The sequence below is a fragment of the Ambystoma mexicanum genome, chromosome 6p (assembly GCF_040938575.1).
Source record: "Ambystoma mexicanum isolate Mex_15411 chromosome 6p, UKY_AmexF1_1, whole genome shotgun sequence".
NCBI lineage: Eukaryota > Metazoa > Chordata > Amphibia > Caudata > Ambystomatidae > Ambystoma > Ambystoma mexicanum.
Window position 1 is genome coordinate 1,508,196,016 of NC_090935.1, and position 18,706 is coordinate 1,508,214,721.

At 43.1% G+C, this 18,706-nt stretch overlaps 1 protein-coding gene across 2 annotated transcripts in view; it reads left to right on the top strand.

Moving 5' to 3' along the window:
- The window catches only part of LOC138510587 (tyrosine-protein phosphatase non-receptor type 9-like), a 1,111,802-nt gene that overhangs the window by 51,417 nt on the left and 1,041,679 nt on the right, over window positions 1–18,706 (top strand). The gene's annotated exons all lie outside the window — the stretch shown is intronic.

Here is an 18,706-nt window from a genome sequence, read left to right on the forward strand (position 1 = left end):
TGATCGTACTTTCTCTGTGGTACGGCGCCCATAGGGTCTGATTTTGCTTTTAAGATCCATGGATTTTCCAGCACTAACGTCTCAGATTTGAGGGACTCATTTGTGTCAGAGCTGCTCACCGTGCTGTTCAACACATTTGAATGGTTTGCTTCGCATTCATCATTGATTGAGTATGTAGATAGATTGCAAAGGTCAATTGATGGAGTTCCCGTTAAGCTTACCAGATCATCCGATTCCAGTCTTTGTCGTTTTTTGGGATTTCCCTTTTCTTCTGCAGTTTCTACCGCATCTTTGCCAGTTCTTCTCGACCCTTTGGAGACCTGCGGTACATTACTTTTAATAGATCTTGCAAAAAGGTTCGGTTTGACTGGAGTCGTTAAGTTGCGTATGAATTTCCTTGATTTGCTAGCTTGTTGGCGAGGTTCGCAATTGTTCTTCTTTTCTTTCCGTTTTTTCGGAGTGATGTTTATTGGCTGCATGTTTTTTGATTTCGGGGTAATTGCTTTTCCTTTATTTGAGTTGGTGTCTGCCCCACTAAAGTTTTTGGCTGTCCCATTGAAGATCCCAAAGGTGAGGCTTGGGTTGGCGCATTTCTTGAGTTCCGATATCTTTTGCTCAGTTGCCACCACTACTTGCTTAGGTTTGAGAGACATTGTTGATGATTGCTCTGCTCTAGCTTCAGTGGTCACGCCTTCTGATTCTATTGGCACCTCGATCCTCTGCACTAATAACTCGGATGATGTGGTTCCAACTATTTCTTTTTCTTTTGTGAGCGACTTTCGTGAGTCCTCGAGTGTCCTTGTCTTTAGGCATTCACTGGAGGACGCCTCCAAGGGGGCTTTAGTGACCAGTGATGATCCCAAACTACAGACCTCTGTTGGTAACAGCAGTCTCATTGTTGTGGATGTTTGATTTAGGCAGGCTGTAATCGCTGTTATCATTTCTTTCTTATCCTGGTTCTCTTTGGCCATGCCTTCATTTATTTGCTTTTGCATTAGAATGAAAGTTTTTTCAATTTCAAGGTTATGTTGCAACTGTGATATAAGTTGGTCTTGTTTGTCTAGTTTTTCCACAATATGGGAGAGTAGCCCTCCATTGGATTGAATGGCGTCATGTAGATTTTCATATAATTTGGTGAAGGGCATGAGGGCGACCGAAGACGCGGCAAGCACGTTATTGTGTATTTGTAAGGCTGCTGCTGCCGACAAATTTGATTTAAGTGCTGCCGCCACATCTTTCGGCGTTTCATTTTCATAATTTAGATTTTCCAGGTCCTTTTTCTTCTTTGCACAAGGACCCTCACTTTCAGCCCTCTTGTTGTTCGCGGTATTGAAAGCTGCCTGTAACTTGGGGGTCGAGCATGTAGATGCAGTCTTCGTGTTCGAATTTTGATAGTCGCTAGAAAAAGTGACCCCACTCACGGCCTCATGCCAAGGGAGTCGACTTGTAGGGGGAATTACAAATTCATTTGCCTTCTCCGACACCTCCCTTGTTTCATGATATGACATTTGCGGGTCAAGATCCACTAAAGCGCTGTGCTGCTTTGCTGGGGTTAACTTCAAGATGTGTCTGTCGATAAGCTCCAAATCAGGATTTGAAAAGCTGGCCGACAACCGTTCCTTCATCCTCTCAAAGTCAGCTTTCAAGCGTTCAGCTAGGCGAGCTTCGCGCCCAGCTAAGTCCAGCACATGGTTCGGGTTAGTATAATTCGCCTGATGGAAATCCATGCTATTGTTTTCAAGTGCACTACGCGCAGAGTTGTTTAGCAGCTCTGCAGCGGCGCATCTCTCTTTCCGGATTGCCTTTGCTTTGTTGAAGCTAATCGCGATGTCGGCACTTGTCCTCGCAGCGACTTTCGGCCTTTCTATAACAGCATGAGTCGGTAAACAACTTGACATCGCTTTCCCATGGTCGATTAGTTCTCTGCTCCTTCTCACCCTAGTTTGTGGGGCTTCTCGCTTGTTCACAGGATTCTCAGGTTTGGACCTTATGAGTTTGATGGGTTCCAACACCGCCTCATGCTCTAGGAGTTCAAGGTCTGTCACATCACACGAGGGCTGGAGCGTTGGCGTGTTTACTTTGGTCACAGTAAGAGAAACGTTCATCTGGACCGCCGTTTCGTTACTCTCAAACTCGGAGGGAACGCTGGGTTGTAGGTTTGCGCACTCCTCCTCATACGGGCTTCTCCCAACGCCAGCCGCTGGTTCGTACATTCCTCCGACTGGTTGTGCCTTCACTAGCTGTTTATACGGTGGGCTCAGTAGAAACGAGTCATCCGCTTCCAGTTCAGACCGTCGAGATGCGGACTCACTCGCTATTAAGGAGGCCAATAGCAATGCCTGTGGTAAGGGGGTGCTGGGAACATTGCTCAGTGATTGGCGTAGGGGGAGTGACGCCGAGAGGGGACAGGGCGATTTTGCCAAGCATAAGTTATCCGAGGGCGGCGTTTCGCCTTCTGTGTAATGCCCGCTTTGCTTTCCCCATTCATAACCCTCTAACACACCCTCTTTAGGCTGACAGTCCCCTTGAGTGGAGATACTGTCGATTGAATCCATGGAAGCGGCTGCTTCGGCAAGCCCTCGCTTGACCAATCCGAGCGGCTGGGCACGTTCTAAACAAAATGTGTCCGGCTTCTCTTTAGAGTGGAGCGTTTGCCTGGCCATGGCACGTGTCAGAGGCCCCGGCTCAGCCATCGGGTTGAGATTTACGAGTTAAAGTAAAAGTTCTTACCTTCCCCCGGGCAGTAAGCCCGGCACTCCTAGCTCAGCCTGCATTCAGCCGCGGACTGCCGCAGACTGAACTCTGCCCGAACTCTGCCCGAACTCCGCGCGCGCTCCGCGCTCCAGGCAGGTTTTTAAAGGCGGTTGGGCTTCTTTTCCTTAAAGGTGTATACCAGTACACATGTAACACAGGGTCACGATCGTCGCAGTAGCTGCAGCTCCTCACAACTGACTCCACCAGAGACAGCCGCAGACTGAACTCTGCCCGAACTATAGTTCAAACCAGTGTACTGTGCAATTTGCTCAGTTACTGTGTTTGTTGATTAAATCATTGGGTATGTGGGAAAAGAATCCATGCTGGATTTAAAAAAAAAAAACCTTTCTATGTTGTGGTAAAATATATTTCTTTCATTGATTTCAATTGGTGGAATTGAATAGGTGTATGGTTTTTCAGTTGGAAGTGGTGGTGGTATTGTTGTAATTAGATAGCAGTTGTTGTATCCTATTTGTTTATTTAATTTTATTTCTTTTTCTATTTTCGTGGTATTCATCTATCTGTTGGTTTGTTGCAGATTCTTGGGGCAGTTAGATACCTGTTGGCGTATTCTAACTGGTCATAGTTTTGAAGTTCTAGTTTTGTTTATGTTCATACACAGATTAGTTATAAAAGTTTGGTTTTAAGAATTTTAAGTAAGCATTGACAAGATTTGCTGGTAATCTCTGCTTAAGAGTAATGGTACTATCATTACATTCGAACCATCCACAATTCTTTTTTATATATGCAGTGTAGTGACCTGCATTGGTAGTGGCTCCTGGGTGGTAGATTATACCTATTGTTGTGAAGGTTTTCTTAACAAGTGATACTTGACCAAATGTGAATCTGGTCAGCTTGCAGTTGTTTTTGGTACCATCCGCATTATAACGTAAAAGCATTACTATTACTTATTTACTATGTGTCTGTATTTGTAAAGTGGAACGATTATCAGAATTGCAGGTAGTACATAATCTGGCATGGTTTGCATTTTTTACAAGTTGCTGAAATGGAATGGATTCACAGTTAGGTATGGATACATACACAAAGCGTTCATTAGGAACTTCTTGTACTACATGCCTGCAAAGAGTGCATGTATGTTTCCACATGTATAAAATCTGAAAGATTTCATTTATAGATATGTTTTTGTTTTCTAGTACTTGTAGCAAGTACATTAGAAATTCTTGTGGATCTTCTTCTGAGTTTATAGTGAATTTGACCATTCCAGCACAGTAGTCCAATTCCATGAAAACTGTAAGTGTTGTTAGGATTGTTGGTTGCATATCTATGAAGGACTAACATTTGCAAACACAATTGGTCTGTACCGTGTAAGTAAATGTTGTCAATAAGCGGTGGCAATTGGAATGGAATATTTATTGCTACATTTGCGTAGCAATTTACAGCAGTTGTATTTGAACATTTGAATGGACCTGACAGTTCTGTGTCCAAGTCATTTGTTGGGAGTGTGTGTTGCTTCTTTGAAGAGGTAGTTGAGTTACTTTGAGCAGTAGATTCTTCTTTGGTTGTTGTCCTTGATGAAGTATTACCTTCTTTTACTTTCTTTAGAGGAATTGCTATGAGATCCTGCATAGGTTGAGTCTGAAGTAGTTTTCTTTTACGACGTTTTGCTTTTTGCGGAACAGGGTAGGTTTTTAGATGGGGGTGTAGAGTGAACACAGTCTATTGTATTCTAGAATGCAAGAAATAGCATTTACTTTACTTGTATCAATGTTGATTAGACATAGTGTGCCAAGTGTACGTAAGTGTGATAGTGCTACATAGCTAATGCTTTCTTTAAAGACTGTGGTACCAATATCTATCAATGCTTTATCTAGGGTAAGACCTTGCGATTTGTGAATGGTGACTGCGTATGCTAGAGTTAGAGAAAATTGTTCTCTGCGTATATAAATGTCTTTGAAAAGAAGGAAGCTGTTGAGCGTCCTATCCTTTTAACTTCAGATAGTTTGTCAAAGAGAATATTGACAAATTGAATCTTGTTGTCACGTGAGTATGTTTAAAAGCCAACAACTGTACCAAGTGCTCCATTAACTAGTCCTTGGTCCACGTCAAGGTTACGTTTAAGCATTACTCTACAGTTTAAAGATCATTTTAATATTTTCTCCAAACCAGCTGTGTTAGAGATAGAGTTTTCCAAGGTGTTTAGCCTTGTTGTGGCTTGTTGACACATGGGTAGTGTCATACCATGTACGTCCAGTTTGTCTGTGGAGGCAATTTGAACTATTGGTTGCATTTCTTTTTTTTAACATTGTTTCGTAACATTTTGAACAGCTTGCAAGAGTTGGCATTAAGGACATACAATTGACATTTTTGTGTGCTAATTGTTCCATGACATCAGTAGCACATGAGTTATGGCCATAGAGTGCATGGATGTGCCTGGTTTTTAATATAGTTTGTGCTTCTTGAGATAGTACACCAACTCTAATACTTTTTAAAATGTTGGCGTATGTCAGGTCTGCAGACTGCCACATATTTTCAGTTAATTCTCTGTATTGGAAATGTTGCCAAAGGTTGACATTTCCTATGCTGCCAAGAGTTTTACGGCACAGTATGTGCCCTAAGGTTTTAAAAATAGGTTCACCTTTCACTGGTGTCAATTGAAGAAGATCTCTGAAAACAATAATGTGTTTTCCTCCAACGAGCTCTTCGTAGTCTATTTTGAGGACCTCTTGTAGTCTGAGGTGAATTAAAGCCAACATTAGGTTGGAGACCATGCTCACCTCATCTATTAGCAGCATTTTCATTTGTTTGAAAAAACTGCATAGTTCCATTGCAGCTTCTGTAGAACGTTTGTAATAGTCTCATTTGTTTTGGTGTTCTACTGGAAGGAGTAGTAATCAGTGTAAAGTCACACCGCCTATGTTGTAGGCAGCTAAACCTGTGGGGGCAGTTACAACAGCTGACAGTTTGTTGTTTGTCAATTGTTGAAGGGACTTGCTGATGATTTTGATTAAGAATGTCATTTCTGAACCAGCTTGACTACTCACGTATAGCAGTATAGGTTTGTAATCTTGGCAGGTACAGTTTTTATTTTCATGTTGCACACCATGTTCAATTTGTTTTGTTATTTCTTGGAAAATGCTACGCTGCTCATAGTTTAGTTGTGATTTCAGTACAGCAAAGTCTTCTGTAGATTGCTCCTACTGACACATGGTGTTTTCTACTTCTGTCAGGGGTGATTCTGCCTCAATTGCTATTAGTGGCTGTCCAAGTGGTTCTTGGCTTCCTGTTACAGAAGGTTGACTACTGTCAGGAGTGTCCACATCTAGTTGGGCATGGAGTTTTTCTTCCTGTTGCTGTTCATTGTGCAACATTGTTTGGTACTGTGTAAAGTTTGTTTGTTATAGTGCTTTCATTTGCTTTGAAAGCGTCTTCATAGGAGTCATACATATCCAGTAACTCTTCTTCTTTTCTTCATTGTTTAAAAAGTTGTAGCAGGGACATGTAATACAGTTATTTATGTTGAGGAGTTTCTAATGACAATTTGATATGGTTAATCAAGCTGTGTTTGGTAAGTTTCACTAAGCTCCCTTCACAATTTGCTACTCTGTATCTACCTTTCTTTTCGTCTGGTTTAATAATATTTTTGTATGGGAAGTTTTGGCTACTTGGTAGAGACATGTTTTCCAAGTGTACTCCTGTTTGGGTAGTATGTGTCTAGTAAATTGTTTTCCAACATGTCTTGGCCGTTGTGATCAGTTTTGGCTATTGTTTCTATGTCCTCATATGATTTGAGAACTCTTTTTCTAGATTTAGCAGGACGAAGACTTACTATATTGTCAGATTTTCCATACAAGGCAGTACCGGTTAAACAGTCTGCAGCTTCATAGCAGCCACATTCTCTATGAGAGAGCATTTTTGCCTAATCTGTCCAATTTCTGTGATTTGTGTTTTGTAAGATGATATGTCATCCCAGAGGTCCTGAAGCTCTGTTTTCTTTGCTTTGGTTAAGTAGGCTGTGACATATCGTGCGACTGCAGTGGATTGTCTGCAATGTACTGCACATCTATGTTTGCATTCCATAGGAGGGCAATGATTGCATTGTAATCATTGATGTATTTTTATTCTTCTGTTCTTTTTATGTAATGTGTTCTTAGGTGATTTACCTTTTGACACTATGTCTAACTGAAGACTTGAAGTTGTTTACTTGCCCTGTTGTTGACACTGGTCTAGGGAAACCAAAGCGGCATTTGGTGTAGTATTTCCCTTTGTTTTTATATTTGCGACAACCATATTTTCCACATTTGTGTCTTTGAAATTGTAAAACTTGTGCATGAAGGTCACTATATGTTGTTTGTGAAGGGATTTCACAAGTGACATATTTTTGGATGAACTGCAAAACAGTGGCATCACTATCCTGACTAAATTTAGGCGCATCTTAAATCCACAAAAGCATGTGATGTGTGGCGCTCCTCTGGCTTGGTATTCTTTTCTCCAAAAGAAGGGTTGCACTTCTGAGGGGAGGAACAGTTTATTACAAATGAAGTGTAGCATAGCAATGAAGCGATAGATGGAAATATCTTGATACATTCACAGGCTCTAGAGAGCAGATTTCTCCTGGTGTGTGTGTGTGTGTGTGTATATATATACATATATATAACACACACACACACTTTATGTATGTGTGTAAAAGAAGGTTGCCATTGCTAGTCTGTTGTAAATCTATTGTATTTTGTAAGTGGCTTTCAATTCCAAAATATTTTCTTTGGATATGCTTTATTTCTTTGAGTAGTTGTTTGGCTGTACCATGTAGAAGATTGTTATTTAAATTTGCTAAAGCAGGACTTTTGGCATAGTACAGTTTATGGACCAGATTTCTTATAGTTGAATGATGTGTTGATATCATTTTGATATGGTGGAAGGTGCTTTTGCAAATAGGTCCACAAATGTAGGCTAATGAATGTCCTTGTAGTCCTGTGTATTTGCGCACTGGACAGGGGTCTGTATTTTGTAGTCGTTTCATTTTGTATTTGCCTTTCACATACTGGTTGAGGAACTGGTATAAAGATTTGAAAGATTTTTTGGCAATGTTACACATTGATGTGCACGGCTATTTGTAGACTGGACGTATTGGTTTAGTGGAATGGACAGGTGATGCTGAGTTTTCTGGGGATATTTTTGTGAGCAGCGTTTCTTGTTCCATAATGGTATTATTCAGTTTTTCATACCCTCGTCCACTGCTATGTATGGCAATTGGAATGGTTTGTTTTTGTTTGTATGCTTCTTCATTGTAATATGGTTCTGTGCTCGTGGTGTGACTCCATTCACCTCCGCAGATGTTTGTGAAGTTATCTTTGTTGATATTCCGTTTTGAGAAGTCTTTTTTGTAGTTTAGTTCTTAGTTTTGTTAGTGGTTTAATTCTGTTTAAAACTAAAATATATAATTTCCTTTTGAGAAGGATTGCACTGTCTATAAGAGCTTCTAGGATTAATTTTCTACAGTAGGTTTTAAGGGTTCTGCAAGATTTCTCTGCTGTTTTTATAAGGTTCTGAAGGACTCTGGCAGAACATTTTTTGTAAAAGAATTTCTTTGGTATGCTTACTTGCCGCTACATCAAGATTTATAGGTGCAGTGTTAGCATTAGTGGTAGCTGCCGTGTTGTTAATCACTTTCTGTTTCGTTTTACATTTTGAAAGAGGAGGCAAAGTTTCTATACTGGAAGCTTGTTTTGTTTCGCTTGTTTTGTTTGAACTTTTTGTACAAATTCTGCTAGGGTTGGATGCTTATTTTGGAGCGTTTGTTTGATTTTGTTTACTTTTGCGTTGCTTTCGACGGAGTTGCTTTTTGGTAGGCATTCTTTGGGGTCTGTTGGCGAAAAAAGAAAGTGTGGGTTGGGATTTTGTGCAGTGCATGTGTGCTTTGTGCATGAGTGTCTGAGTATGATGGGAAGGAAGTATGTAGAGGTGTGTGATTGTGCAATGGGCTGCTACATCAGGTTGGGAAGGCTATTCTTGTATTTGTGTGTTAATATACTGCTGTTCACTTTGCAATAGAATGTATGTAGCTGGTGAGGAGAAGCACTAATACTGAATATAATGTTGCAAGGTTAATACAATTGTTCTAGAATACTAGAATTCTACGGTGTTTGAGTAACAGAACATTATGGCAGTATTGCACTTACTTTTTTGGATGGAAAGCGTAGTTCTCATTCGTACTTCAGACGCTGCTGCTTTTCAGGAGAGTGGTCTTCACTGTAATTGTGAAAGAAAGAAGTTAGTAAATATGTGTGTTAATAGCACTGTTGTTAATGTAGACATGGATTTCTTTGTATTTGCAGTAGTAGTGCTTTCTAATAACTGTGCATAACATGTACATGCACTTTTCTTTGCCTATGCGCATTCTGTCTATTTTATTTAGAATCTGTTAGTTGAATGTGCTTTAGAAATGTGTAAACGCACAGAGCACACTTGGCTTTGTAAGGCGGTGTTATTGGATGTTAGGAGATAAAAGAAATAATCGTATGCTTTGTTTGCTATTTTTACAAACTATTTGTAAAAGTATGCAATGTATGTATTTGTGAAGGTGTGGGAAATAAATCAGAAGGATTTGATGGTGTCAGCAGCTTATTACTCAGTAGGTGATTACTAAAGTACTGGGTGATTCTGTGGTGCTTGGAGATGGGAGAGTCTGAAATAAAGTAAGGGTTGCAAGGAAGGACCTGGTGCTTGTGTTGCAGACTGAAGGGAAGGGGGCAGATGTTGTATGTCTTGCTTTACAACACTGTACATAGTTGTAGATGATGTGATAGATATGACTGCACCTTTGCATAGTGGAATGCTGTTGTGAAATCTAGAACGGAATGGGCAACCAGCTGGAATGAGAGAGCTGTCTAGATTGGAAGAACAGTTGTAGAGGCAGTGGTGGTGTTTCAGCTGGGAGCCTTTGAAATGATATTGGCTATCTGTATAAATAAAGATGGATGTACTCCTCCTGGCAGCGTGTAATTTTATAACGCACTAGAAAGCCTTTTTCCATAATTATACTGTTATTTCTCCCATATTTTAACATGCAATGGCACTTTGTTAGATAGCTCTGTGTTGTCTGATTACTAATATAGTCATTTGTAAAGGAAGTTGAAATGATAGAATGTATGTGAAGTATGCAGAATGTATAGAAAGGAAATTATATGTACATTTTATACACTATAATACATTAAATGCTATCATGGTTGAAATGTGGTTAAATACGTGGCAGTGGTTACAGAAATGATAGAATGAATGAAGAAAATAACAGTTTGCACATTGCAGTTAATAATAAGGGTAAATAAAACATTTGGAGAGCAGACAACTTTGCAAGTGACACTCGTTCATAGCAGATGGGAGAAATGACAGTAAGCTTGTTTTACAGGTTACACAGGGTAAGTGGCAGTTACTCTGTTTATATGCATTTATACAAGGGATGTACATGTACCATACATGCCAATCCTCCCGATTTCGTCGGGGGACTCCCCATTTATCCGTGAAAAATATTGTTGTTTTTCACATTCTCCTGCTGAAAATACATCTTTGACCAATGCATTCTTATGACACACATGTCTCCCGATTTTCGGAGCAAATGTGCCTGCCAGGTTTGTCGGAATGTTGGCATGTATGATGTATTGTGCAAAAAATATTCATACCTGTACTTTGTATTCATGCATGTGGATGTGCATGAATCTGCAAGTAGAAATGTTGGAGAGTTTACTAGTAGTTGCTGTAGGTGCTTTGCAGTCACAGCTCAATTATACTCTGAGTAATCAACAGTACATCTAAAGTGCTGAATTGTGATGATCGAGTGAACTGTAGAGGTCTTGCATGCGATTGGTGGATGGTTGTGTGACTGCTTAATAGTAGCCAATGAGGGAATGGTGCAGAGAGTGAAGTGGAAAGGGTAGAAGGGCTGCCCCAGTGTTACTAATGCGCTCTGCGGACAGGGCGGCTATTCGCAGACAGGACATGCCACATCTGGGGCTTCCGAGCATGAAATGGGAGTGTATTTTGAGGATTAGCCAATCAGGTGGTGGTCTGTTTCGTATTGAGAGGGGCTGTCTGTAGTGAAGATGGCAAAGGTGGAGAAAATCAGGGTGGTGGTGCTTGGAGATATGTTTGTGAATGGTTTGGAGCAGTATGAAAAATATAGAAATGTGTGAAAGAACTTTGATGTAAAAGGAGTGGAGGTGGTGTGGAGCACTGTGCCTGGTTTGAATGGTAACGGTGACCATTAACCCTTACCGCTGTACTACGAGGTCCCTTTGCGGGTTGGGGAATTTGAATTTAACGCCTGCTTTTTGCAGGCGTTAAAACCCAACCCGCAAAGGGACCTTGGTGCTAATTACGGCACCGCAAATTTGCGGTTCCGTAATTAGCACCTTCCCCATTCCCATTATGCCCTATGGGGCAAAAATGGGAATGGCCAAGGGCAATGGTGGAAGGGGGAATTACCGCCCCACCAACCTTGGAGTAGGGCGGTAATTCCCCTTTCCGCCAAGGCGGTGCCGGTAATTTACCGGCATGGACCAAGGTGCTAATAGCACCTTGGTCCACCGCCTACCGTGTAATGAGGCCCATAGTGTGGCACATGTTGCAAGGCTGAACTTTCACAGGAAAATACCTTGCATTGCTGAAAAAAACACTTTTTAGGTGTCCGGGGGCCCGGACAGTGTTCGTTACGCTTAGCGCGGGTGCGGTCACATGATGACGTCGAGGAAACGCTGGCGAATGGGACGGCTGTCTGTAGGACACCAAATGCGTGGGGTCGGGTCTACGCATGCGTGCGGGTGTTCTACAGACAGTGTTCCAGGCCCCGAACCATAACATCCCTTTAGCAAAGTTTATTTCACTGAATTTCATAGGTTTTCAGTAGCGCAACTTAACCATCACGTCCCTTTAACAAAGTTTATTTTTCTGAATATATATATATTTCAATCTTTGCCGCCTTGGCATATTCACAATTCATATCTTTTGTGTTGCACTTGTACAATTTACTTTCCTTCGACCTCTGCTGTAATATCTTTCACAACTTCTAACATTTCTCAGAGACTTTCGAATGTGCGAGTTCACCTCACAGGACCACTCTGCTACTTTGCATCCTTTTCTTTACAATATTTCTCTTCACTTGCGTTTTATCGGCACACGCGCAACTTTCAACTTGCAAAGTTACAGTCACTTTCCCTTTAACAACAACCTTACTTTTGTTCCCCTGGATAACTCACTGGTCGTGTTAATTGAATGTTTTTTATCTTCACTTGCAGCTCCAGGCTGTTACCAACGCCTCCTCTGCTCCTCCCCAACTTGTCCATTCACCCGGGAGGGTCGCGGGCTGCCTTTCAGCAACTTGAAGTTTTCTTTCCTTTGCTCGCTCGGCTTTGCTTTTCGAACACTCAAGGCTTCCTGAAAGCATGGAAATCTTGCCTGGCCTTCTCTTGATCCTTTCAACTGTAGATCAGCCGTTGGCCTTTCAGCTTACACTGTCCGGTCTGCATCAGCCTTGGAGGAACTGTTCCTTCTCGTGCCCAGCTCGCTCAAAGTGTGCCTGTGCGGGCCACCTTTTATTTTCACCTGAAGTGCTAATAAGTGGCAGGTGTAAATGCCTGGCCTTATTACAGGGACAGGGCCAAGGCACGTCAGGGGAGGTAATCCCTCTAGCCTCATTCCTCATCTTCCATGGTGCAGTACTTTTGTCAAGACAAAGTGGGGAGGAATTATGCGAGTTGTAGTTTCCCATAAAGTAAGCCCAGCTAGTGGTTAAGTGGGTTGTGGAAAAAGGGGGATACCATGTCTCACCATTGGCTGCTTCACACCCACTGCCCGATGACCCCCTACTCGGGTGATCCTCCCTCGCTTGTCCACCTCCAGGGTCGGGATCCAAAATTGATGGCCTTTCCCTGGCCACTTGAGTACGGGATCCCCAGGGACTAGGTTGTGAAACACCCTCTGGTTTTTCACATAACCAAGTCATGATCTGACTGTTCCATCTTTACTATCCATGGCAGAAGAGTTGCATCCATCATCATGAAATTGATGTGTGCGTAAGAGTCGTGTGCCTGTGAATGGAAGGTTTAGTCTCTTTCCTCCCCCCCCCTGTTCTCCCTCCATGTGTCCCACCACCCCAGCTCACTGTTTATACTATGGAAAATGTTGCCTTTTTTGTCTCTTTTGCCACTGTGATCCACACCTCCCAAGCCTATCCTCCACGGGGTCCAGGACCATGTGGAAATGTTGAAGTCATTTCCCCCCCCGCCCTCCTCCACGACCACTAGGGCCACCTCTACGAACCTTCCTAGCTTCTAGCTAACCTAGTTCCAGAAGTAGATTTGTCCTAAATTTGGGACATAGATTGATGCCACTGTCGAGCGTTAGCCCTGGTACTCCTCCTTATTGAAGAGGTATCTTCCTCTTGGATACCTTTTAACTGGCTCCATGTCGTTTCCACAAAGTAAATTACTTTGTGGTAAATTACTTCAACAGTTTATTCCAAAGTGTATTTATTTTATGGGGGGATCCCTGCAAAAACCCTTACCTCTTCATTATAACCCCTACCCCAACCCCCTGTCCACCCCACCTTTTACCCCTTAACCCACCCAAAAATTAATTTCGAAGTAAACTGTTGATGTAATTTCCACTAAGTAAATTACCACATTTGTGGAAATAACATGAGGCCCTTTTAGCCCTCTTCTCTTGTCTTTGCTCCACCGGGCATGGCTGTTCGCACTGGATCAGCTGTCACCCTTCATATCTCATCCTCAGTGACCAGCCTGTAGGTCTCCCACTCCCTCTAAAACAAGAGCGACTGGGTCATTTCTTTAGACATCTTGCGTCGTGCCAGGTTATGCTTTGAGAGGTCCTAGAAGATGCCTATCCTCGATCCGTTGTGGTCAATATGTGCACCACTACTCGCTTTATTCAGGTTTCTCGCCCTTTCTGAGTAATAGTGGAAACGTGCCGCAACCACTCTGGGTTGTCCTGTACGACTCCTCCACCTCTTTGTGCTCTATCCCGAGTTACTTTCAGACCTCTTCATCTGCGAAGAGTATTTTGATGATATCATTGATTGCATTTTCCACATCTTTTGTTGATTCCTTAGCTTGTTCCGGAATCCCTGCACCACCTCTCACGGTCTTCAGTGTCATCAAGCTTTAGGCGATGTTCCTGCTTGCTCCTTTCAAGCTCTGACAACCTGACATCAATTTGTGTTGTATGTTGACCAACGAATGATTCACCTCCAATCCTTGAACTCGCTCCTCAACCGAGTCATTTCCATCCTTTAACTGGTCTAGTCGTAGATCTACTTCAGCTCGCGTTACTCTAATCTCCTCCAGGATTGATTTTTGTATCCCCTTTTTTGGCTGCTTGGTCATCTTCCGCACATTCTCGCACGTTGGTATCTCTATCTAGTTTTCTCTGATTTCCGCCACTACCATTCTCTCTGGTATTTATGGAGAGACATCTTCCAACTCATTTAGTCTGCAGGGGATAGCGTTTGTTGTTTTTAGTTGGTCACACTTTTGAGCTTCTCTCAGCCCCTCTGTCGAGCCTCCATCTAACCAGTCTCTTTGCTTCTAGCAGGTCTTCAAGGGAAAAGGGGCATAGACTACTACCGCCACGCTACACCTCCTTGCCCCTTGAGGGTTTTGAATGTATATGTGCATCTCTGTTGTGTGGCCTTTTCTAGCCCTTCTCTACATACCTACCCTGTTGCTCCTGGCCAGACTGCCTCCTTATGCGCAAATTTGTTTGTTCTTCCTCTGGTCTCTGCCCTAAGTCAGCCTGCCAACCTGATTGTTCTTCTCTCCTGCCTCCCTGAGCTCCTTCCTCTCTGCCACCTCGCTCCTCAGAGTGCACCTGACACGGGTTCTTGCTTCCCCGCCCGATCACAGCAAGCCGTTTCCCAGATTCTGTCTGTTGCCGGTCTTGGCGAGTCCCAGCAGTGAGGAGAGAGGAGTGATCAGTGTCAGTGGTGTCTAGTTATCTTGAGGTGACGGATCCCTAGATGCTGCTTCCTTGCGCTCAGAATATTGAGGAAAGTGGTATTGATGTGGGGCGGTAACTCAGACCCTCACTCGCTAGTGGGCTTTTATCGCTTGAGGCCGTGGGTCAAAGAACAGAAATGTTCCTCTGATGGGGGTTACCACATTTCAGCCTCCTACTCATGGAGCTGGGACCATGGATTCGGCCCCTATGCTCAGGAGATCCCATGTGCGCTGTGACTAACCTGCCAGCAACAGAGGGTACGGCCCCAGAGAACCCGCTCCCATGTGTGGCTTGAGTCCTAGTTAGCACTCTCCTCACAAGACGTTCCTCTCCCCCTGCACACTGTCTCCATGCCACTTTTGGGCAATACGTTAATCGGCTTATTCCGGATCTCCGACAGCTCGTACCCCCAGCAGATGTCTTACTCGTGTCGGAGGTCCATGGACCTCAGGTGGTATCCGCGCCCATCGTGCTTCCTGAGAGGCAGGGCCATCACTCTAGGCCCAGCCACGGCAACCCAATGGTACCACTGCCCGCTCCCCAAAGCCTTGTTGTTAGCTCCCAGTGACCCTCGTCACTGGTGTTTTGCGGCAGTCGCTGCCTTGTCCTTGGACCAGCACCAAACATCATCAGGTTGATACAACCCTACCTCTGGGCTTGCTGTCTTGTTTTCGTTGATTGATCCGGTGGGGGGTGTTCGGTCCTCTCCACTGCTCACTTTGTTTGCTCCTCCCAGGGGGTTTCCTTTCCTTCTTTGGGTGGTGCTGTATTTCACCTAGCTTTTCCAGCATTTAGTTTGTTTATCCGCTCCCAACTGTGCTTTCTCAGGGTTCAGGGTGGGTTGGATAGCAGAGATGTGCTAGCAAGCCACCATTATCCACACGCCCACTAGTGGATTTCTTTTTTTATTATAATTAGTTCAGGAACCTCTTATTAGGTGGCAAAATGCCGTTCCCCTTCCTGCATAGGATACTAGCTCAAAAGATTGTTTTCACATGAACATGAAAATTGGGATTTTAGAGATTTATAGGTTTTGGAAACTCTGCAGGTACTGAAACAGAATGAACCCATACATCATTTTAGAAAGAGCTCTTGCTGAACTGTTTTTGTGACATATCAACCGAGGCCTGTAGGCCATCAAGTAACCAGAAGTAAAAGTTGACTTTGCCTGGTCAAGTTGCTGTCCTTCGCTAACACTGCAATCTTAAAATGAATAAAGAAGGTGGCATGGGGAAGACCTAAAGCAGCTTGTTATATTCATGGTTGCTATGTAGCCCGAGTACCACAATCTGTCATCTTTGCAATGCGTTCAGACAAGCTACAACACAGAGCCATCATCTTTAGAGAGAAGAAATTGATCCATGGATATCTCCTGCATAAAAATAATTGGTACTATCTACGCCTTCTGCGGGCTATTAGACCCTTTATAAACAAAATCAACTCAGCCACCATTGCGAGAGCAATCGTGCTGTCCCGTTTGGATTATGGCAACGCTCTGCTACTGGGAGCTCCTAAGAGAGAGGTAAATAAATGCCAAGTAATGCAAAACTATGCGGTTCGCATCATCAAAAAGAAAAATCAGAAGGACCATATATCAGAAGGAAGAAGAGAATTGCACTGGCTGAGAATAGAGTAAAATTTAAGGCAATGACAATAGTCCACAGATGTCTTTTTGGGGAAGCACCGGCTTATTTAAAAAAAAATGTGTTAGGTATGTGCCCTTAAGATGTCTAAGATCATTAGACACAGGTCTTTTGACCATACCTGAGGTCAAACGAGCAACAGGAAGGGGAAGATCCTTCCCTGCTAGGGCGGCCAAATATTGGAATGGATTACCAGTGTCCCTCAGACAAGAGGGTAATTATCTCAGTTTCAGGAAAGCCTTAAAAACCTTTTTATTCCAATAAGTCAGTAGTTTCCTGATGCATCCTTAGAATGGTGGAGACACCATACACTCGGAAAGTACTTTAATGTGAATTGAAGTTCTCTGCGCTCCCCGCGCCCTGATGCCCACAGGCTTTCAGCGCGTTCTAAGCACAAAGACATAGACATAGAGGTATTTGTTTCTTGCAGCATATTGCATGCCATGCTATATTTGGGTACAGCTTTGGGAGTTTTTGAAAGATGGGGGATATTTTATGTCCCCTTACTAGACTTTTATACTGTCAAGTCACCACTGTGTGAAGTAGTTTCAAAGCACATAGGCATGTCTGTGGTGCCCCTGCTCGGTGTATCCCAACCTTAGTCTGCTGAAGGAAAGAAAAAGAGCAAGGAAAATCTGAGGGATTTGGGGAAGTGAAAATAGATGGGTACAAACAAAAGAAGGGAGGGAGGGAGAGATGCAGCAGTGAAAGGTTTGTTGTGATAGCATGGGGACAACCATAGTCCTGAAAAAGAGAGGAGGATGATATGTCCCTAGGCGTTCTGATAATTGGGTTGTATTCTCAGGCTGATTTAGAGAATTGTATGTTGGTTTACAATGTAGTGTTGAATGTATGATTGCCTCGAAGGTGAACTTGGGCAATCCTGGAGGTTTGGTGAGCATTCTTCACGCTGATGGAGGCAGGCTTGTTTACCCGAGCATCACCTTATGGTGTACCCCATTTTAAACTCCAAAATGGTTATTCTGGGATTTCCAAGCCTTATCCAAGTGTGGCCCAGTCATGAATAGACTGTATGAATCTCGACGTTCTCGAGACAGGTTTTGAGGCACTTTCTGGTGCTTTAATTCAGGTTCAAGTTGGTTCAACAGGATTCAGCAGTGCAGTACAATTCAATAGTCGGCAACGGCTTAAGGTTTAAAAAACCTTTAGACAAGTGGCAAAGTTTAAATCCATGTGGTTCAAAGGTTTGACTGGGTCTCGGTGGATCAAAGCAACGATTCAACTAAGTGGTGCGGTTCAACATCCGGCAATGCCTTGAAGAAACTATGGACATGCATGCGATGTTCGAATCAGCGCAGTTCAAAGGCGTTCAAAGTGGTTTGTTGTACAGAGTGATACAGGCAGCACCTTTAGGTCTTTCCTGCAGCTCCAATGTGTTTACAGCGCCTGCAGTGGCTTTAATTGTCTCGAAATGGCAGAGACCCAAGACTGCTTCTTTTAGAGTTGCTGCGAGACTCTCCACTAGCACTCTGAGGAAAGGTAAGTTCATTGTTTGCCCTTCCAAGCAAGGAATGTTGTCGTGGAAATTTGCTGGGCTGGCCATTTCACAAGATGTGTTCCTTATGTCAGCCCCCAGAGTGCCTTGTCTGCATAAAGCAAAGGGGTCCCAGGAAGGAATTGTGGCCCAAGCATATTTAAAACGGCTTGTCCCTTCTTGCGTGTATAGGTCCTCTCTGTGCCTGCACTGTACCCTGCCTCTTCTGCCTGAAATTGAAAGGACTCCATCAATTCTCCCCCTAGTTTGATATGTTGTGTTGCAGAGCTCCCAGCCTTCACCCCGGCCCTGGAGGAGGCCCTGCTCTCCCATGAAGGTGAAGTCTTAACAGAGGAGAAAAAAGCACTTTCTGGGTCGGTCCATGCTTTGTGTTGGTGGGCCTACCAAGTCCAGAAGCAATATGCATATAGCTCTTTGGGTTTTTGGTATTTTTAACTATCTCCTCTTCTGTCACTAAATCAAGCTAGATATAGCTTTATATGTATATTTAGCCAAGCCATTAAATTATGGGTGCCCTCTGTTAAAGTCAGCTCATTGCTGTTAGAATTAATTTGATTCCAGCAGCTGGTGCATGAACAGTATTTTTTCACATGATCCATTGGAAAGTGAGACCTGTTTAGAAGAGCTCACTTTCTGCGAAAACCAGAAGTTTCTCATAGCAAAAATTAAAAAAAGCTCAGGATTGCGTAACCTTGCAGATGGCATTCTGTCACAAGTACGGACTGTTGTTTGAGGAACAATAGCTTTACTGTTGAAAGATATTTTAAGGAATTGCTTGAGATGGCAGACTTTTTATCAGGTAGTGATAAATGATAATGGTTAGTTGTGA